The sequence below is a fragment of the Lycorma delicatula genome, chromosome 2, assembly GCF_047948215.1.
Source record: "Lycorma delicatula isolate Av1 chromosome 2, ASM4794821v1, whole genome shotgun sequence".
In the NCBI taxonomy this organism is placed as follows: Eukaryota; Metazoa; Arthropoda; class Insecta; order Hemiptera; family Fulgoridae; genus Lycorma; species Lycorma delicatula.
The window spans coordinates 202,182,910-202,188,909 of NC_134456.1; the positions used below are offsets into that span (position 1 = coordinate 202,182,910).

Sequence of the window (6,000 nt, forward strand, 5' to 3'; positions counted from 1 at the left end):
ACCCCGAACATTACACAAAGAACACTTTGCAATCCGCTCGAAGAAGTCCTGCAACCCCACAGTTGAAACAATGACCTCGTTTATCGGGGCCGTTGCAGGGACCCAGCACCGATAACAACGTTCCTCCACGGACCTCCTCAGAACTCGGCAAGACAATCAAACAACGCGTATGTGGACATTCATCAGCAATTTGTCGGCCAGCAGCGGAGGAACCGCCACCGTTGCCACTTTCTTATCCCCAAGAGCCGTAGGGAGAGGACATCAATCGTGACCGATTCTCCCACCTTCTTCTGTACATCACGCACAAGTTCCTCCTCGAAGATAAGAGTGGCGACATCCTTAACCCACAGATGGACTCGCCGAACGCCCCTACCGGCCGTAGCTGTAGTTCCCCCCAACTTGCCTGCGTAACTGCTCAGCTGTGTCCCCAGTATCCTGGATCCTGATATGGATCCTCGCCCTAACCCCTTCTTGCAGAAAAAAACTCGCTTCGCCCGGTGACACGGTGTCCTTCACTGAACGAAGGAGGTCCGCATATGTGCGACCCGCCCCTTTACAACCACTGTCGCAGTTGGGGGACCTGTCGGTCTTCTCACCAGGACCTATCTCTCGTAGGTTAGCCAAAATAATAGTTCGAACGACGAAATTGTAGTTGATATCACTTGTCCAAATCATTCTGACGCTGTGGAAATGGGCAGTTAGTTACCTACTTCGAAATACAAGAAAACGCGTCATCTAACGAACTTTTAACATTAAAAGTGTTTGCTATATCGTGCAGCCCGGAAGCGTTTATAAAAATTGAAAAAGAGAAACATTTGTGATTTTCTTTAGTACTAAACTTTTAGAACTTTAGTATGTACTATAGTTTTTGAAATATATTTTTTGAACATTTCAATAAAATTTTCTAATTTAGTGTTCTTTGTAATTTATGTTATCAATTACTGTAATGTACCATACTATTCCATAAGCTTAACTTTAAAATTACATAATTAGAAATCAATTTATGTTTGACTACAGTAATTTTGATATAGCTACATTTAATAATTCCCATACTTTTAGCAATATAGTTACACTATAAATTTGCTTGAAATATTGCCCTTTGTTTTTGTTAATTACTGTTATTCTATACTAACTATACACAGAAAGATTTGTTTAGTTGTTCCAATATTGTAACTGTAAACAATTCCTGGAACCACCACCAAAGACTTCTGGATAATCCAGACTTTTGCTGATCCGGACTAGGTGCAGTACTGTCAAGCCCGGATTAACGTGAGTTTATTATGTTATAAAATAAAATGTAACTATTGAAAAATTCTAAAAGAGTTATTATTACAATAATAATTATTTATGTTTTCAATTGTTTTATTTTAATCTTTATTTTCAATGCAGTTTTTTCAGCTACTAAATATATGTAACATTTATTTGCTATAAAAATCTATAATTTCTCCACGTTTTATTTGTAAATTTTTTAAAATGAATCAAAGCTAATTATAAAAATGTAATATAATCTCATATTCTCATAATGCAAAGAAAACATTTTAATGTTGGGCTAATTTGTACGATTATGAATTTATTTGAATTTATCAACAAACAGCTAATTTTTTCCTTTTTTTTTGGTTGATGAATTATTTCATGACCAAAGCTTTGAAAAGCTTGTGTGTGGGAATATGGAAGTGTAATTTTATAGCATAGAAATGCCATACCTGACTGGGTTTTGAACCCAGGACCATCTGATGAAAGCCCAAGATGCTATCACTTTGCTACAGAAATTGGTTGACTGACAGAGTGTTAAGTAATACAACAAATCCTTTTTTAAATGTAAACTTAAATACCAAATAATAACTATTTTTTTTATAATAAGATTATATTGTCATTGTAATATCATTGTTGAAAATTTTATAAAATACAGAAATTATAGTTGAGAAGTGAGTTTGATAACATTTTAATAAGTACTGTGCAAATGAAACATTACTCTTGTGAATACCAATTATTTTAAGTATCATAATTAACTTAGGTGAATTTGAAATTATTATAACCATAAGTTTTGATTAATTCTCAACCAATTTTGAAATTTTGGTTACTTTTCACTATTTTTGGTATTTTTAGCTGATATTTCTATTTGAGTTACATAACATAATACACGATTGATAATTTAGGTCAATACATATTATTGAATAATTTATTTTTAAATTATATCAATTGTGGTATATGGCAGAGAAATACAAATTAATATTTTACCTGATTATTACTCAGTTGAACTGCAATAACTGAAAATTTCACAAAATATATTTAATTTCTAATGAGGTAAATGAAACTGTCACCACCTTATGAACAAGAGTACTTAATAATGACTGTTAAGATGTGAATTTCACCACACAATTGGCTTTGAATCACCTCAACTGTATTTTTTATAAGGTTTCTTTACTAACTTAATTTAATGTTTCGTAAAGGTATTGACTATTTTTGCACTATTTTGTCCGTTTTCTTTAATACAGAACTAAAATAACTTAATATATTCAACTTGTAATTCATATAATTTAGCAACATATTGAATTTATTTCTTCATACAAAATAAAACAGTAAAAATGTTATATTTTTATCTGTACTCCATACAGAACTTTTGTCAACAAAAGTTTTCCTTTGTGATAAGTCATAAATATTCATATATTTCCATATATATATATATATATATATATATATATATATATGGAATATATACCACATATAATGATAATATATAATGATTATATATATATATATATATATATATATTAGCTAATTTTTTTTTTAGAATAAAAGTAGGGATAGGGTTCCCTAGGTACCTAAGCTAGAAAGACGCTTTGCTTATATCCAAATATTCTGATTAATCAGAAACTGTGTTACATGTTGGTTAGATTCAGTGTCTTTGAAGAGCTTCACAAATTTCCATACCATGTTTTTATCAAAAGTTCCTTGCCTAGAAAACATGTCTATTAATATTTTTTTATTATTTTTTTGTTTGATTTATTTTTTTTTAGTAGGAGAATTAATAAAAATTGTACAGCACTATCAACTAGAAAGAAAGTTAATTTTTATTAGTTAGAAAAATATGTATGTAATAAAAAGATTACGTAATATGTGTGCATTTGATACATTTTTTCCGTATTTAATGTATACTTAAATGATTTTCAGTTAATATTATAAAATTTATTATTCTGTTATTTTACTCGGTTATGAATTTATCTATTTATTAACATCATATTTTTGCATCACTATTAATTATTTCATGTAATTATTATTTTCATGAGTTAATATGAACTCATATCAAATGTGTAGCACCAATTTAGTTTTTACTTTTGTGGTGCTATTCTGATCAAGGTATTCTGGTCGTTTTGTTTGATCCTTAAACACTGGAATAGTTTCTTTTGTTACCTAAAGAGTAACACACCTACTTATTTCTAATATAATTAATATAATTTATAATTTTGAACTGATTTGAATAAAATTTTATTTTTTCAACTTTTGTTTTTAATTTTTGACTTCAAACAATAGTTGAGAGACATATTGCCTGGTATTTAGTTAATTATTGAGTGAAAAAATAATGTCCTACATCTTATTAAACAAAGTGTAGGTTAAATAACAACATATGCTTTTACAAAATATATTAGTAAATGCAGCATTTTAATGAGGGCTTCAAATGGTGGCTCATGAATTGTATTGTGGTGTAAGTCCAACTGTAAATAGTAGGTGTATAGACAATTCCTGGACCCAAAATAAATTAAGAATTATACTTACTGTAGAAAGTATTTTTTTTATCTTAAAAAAAAATGAAATTTACCGTTAGTGTGTAAATAAATATTTTTAATTAGTAACTTTAATACTCTGATTTATTTCTTTTTTTTTGTGAGCACTTTTGTAATGCATGCTACTTCAGAAGCGGCAGCTCTTTCTGCTGTAAAATGATTGCACTATACATTTCCTCAGCACAGCTGGAGGAATTTTAATAGTAAAATTAGTTTGTCTGTAACTAATTCATTACAATTAGTATTCCTTTATCATTACATTATTTTTGTTAAGTGATTATTGTATTACATTTAACTCTGCAATGACATTACAGAGTTATGTAAACAAAGTAATGTTTTGTGTAGCACATAGGGTTTTTGATTGACTGTTGTTTAAATGATAGTTTGCTCTCCATCCCCTCTGCAGAAGTCAGAGATCTCTTTGTAAGCCTTCTATCTCAGAAAGCATGTATTTCTACCTTTTAAAAATCCAAATTCATATCATGACATTCAAAACATTAAACAATTCTCATTTGTTTTCTGAAAAGTTAAAAAACTAGTGGATGTTCAGTGTATAAAAAGTTCATAAATAATATGTTTTTAATATACAGTTAGTTACTTGGGGTTGTGATATAATATTTGATGAGAATTGTATTGAATTATTAAGTGTAATTTATAACATTTTGAAAAAAATTTATATAAAATAACATAGAAAATATGACTAGTTTCGGTGTGACGTCTGTACATATGTATGTATGTATATAACCCAAAAACGATTAACTGTAGGATGTTGAAATTTTGGATTTAGGACTGTTGCAACATCTAGTTCTGCGCACCTTCCTTTTTGATTACAATCGACTGAACCAAAAGTGTCCAAAAAAGCCCAAAATCAAAAAATATCTGGATTTTTTAGTTTCCTTAACTGCAATTATAAACCCTCATTGAGAGCTTTTTAACGATATATCATAAGTGGTACTTATTTTCATTGGTTCTAGAGTTATAGCCAAATGAGATTATAATTAATGAAATATTTGGATCTTAGAAGAGGAAGGCACACCGGTTCGAATCAGACACCATCTCCTTTTTTTTTAATTGAAATATATTGATTTATAAATAATTATTAACCTCTGATTGTAAAAATGTTTTTTAATAAATAATAATTCAATAACTATAAAAAAAATATGAAAAAATATCAGAAGTTGTTAATGAATTAAAATTTTATGTACTTTTCATTTAAAAAAAAATGTGTATATGTAATTTAATAGAGATACAAAGAAGTCATGTGATGCCCACATCAGATTTTTTAAAATTATTTTAAATCTGAATAAATAATATTTGTGCACAAACGAAAATGAAAAAAAAAATTAGTAATGAAAAAAGACTGAAAATTTATAAATTATGTAGTACTAAATTATTTCATTTATAATCATAAAAAAATATAAATACATAATATTAACAATATTAAAAGTCAGTTGCTTTTTTTTAAAACAAAAAATCTGAAAATTGAAAATAAAAATGTTATGATTTTATAAGTTGGTGCATTTATATTTATTTTATTTTTTAGACTTTTTAAACCAGAAAATTTTTAAGCTGAAGCACTGCAATTTAAATTTTTCTAATGTCTGTACATACTTGTAACAGCAAAAGAGAATAAAACAGTAAATGAAATTGTAAGCAACTTAAAATATGTGGTGGTGACACAATTCTGTTATTAGGATATGTTTTGATAAATTTTCATAGAATATTAATATAAAGCAAACATCAAAAGAAAAAGGCAGAAAAATAATAAAATCAGAGAGGATTTTTCTTTATTAAATAAAAAAATATAATAATAAAAAATAATATAGTATGTAATAATAACATTAAATTATATATAATAATTATTAAAGTTATTCTACAATATGGACACATTCAAGTAAAGCTTTAGTAAGAAAAAAAATTATTATCAGTTACCGTATATAATTTTTAAATTACAATTCAGGAAAAACAAAATATATGGATTAATATAAATTGAAAAAAACACAAATAGGTACAGAGATGAGTAACTGTTTGTCTCAAACTACTAAGTTTGAGATAAATATTAAACATTTTTTATTTGATATTACATTTTGTAACACCATTTTTATTAATTACATTAGTATCTTGGAATGAGTACAATTTTATATATTAATATAAAGAGATTACAATATTATTATTAAAATAAAGGTAGACCATTCATAGTTGCCAAAAAATCTGAAAA

The 6,000-nt window shown here is 27.5% G+C and overlaps 1 protein-coding gene across 1 annotated transcript in view; it reads right to left on the reverse strand.

Moving 5' to 3' along the window:
- Nucleotides 1-2,372, reverse strand: part of ninaC (STKc_myosinIII_N_like and MYSc_Myo21 domain-containing protein ninaC) — a 105,933-nt gene extending 103,561 nt beyond the window's left edge. The window contains exon 1 of the mRNA XM_075357031.1: nt 2,239-2,372. The gene's annotated coding sequence lies outside the window, so the exon portion shown is untranslated. The remainder of the gene's footprint in view (nt 1-2,238) is intronic.
- Between the last annotated feature and the right edge of the window lie 3,628 nt (nt 2,373-6,000).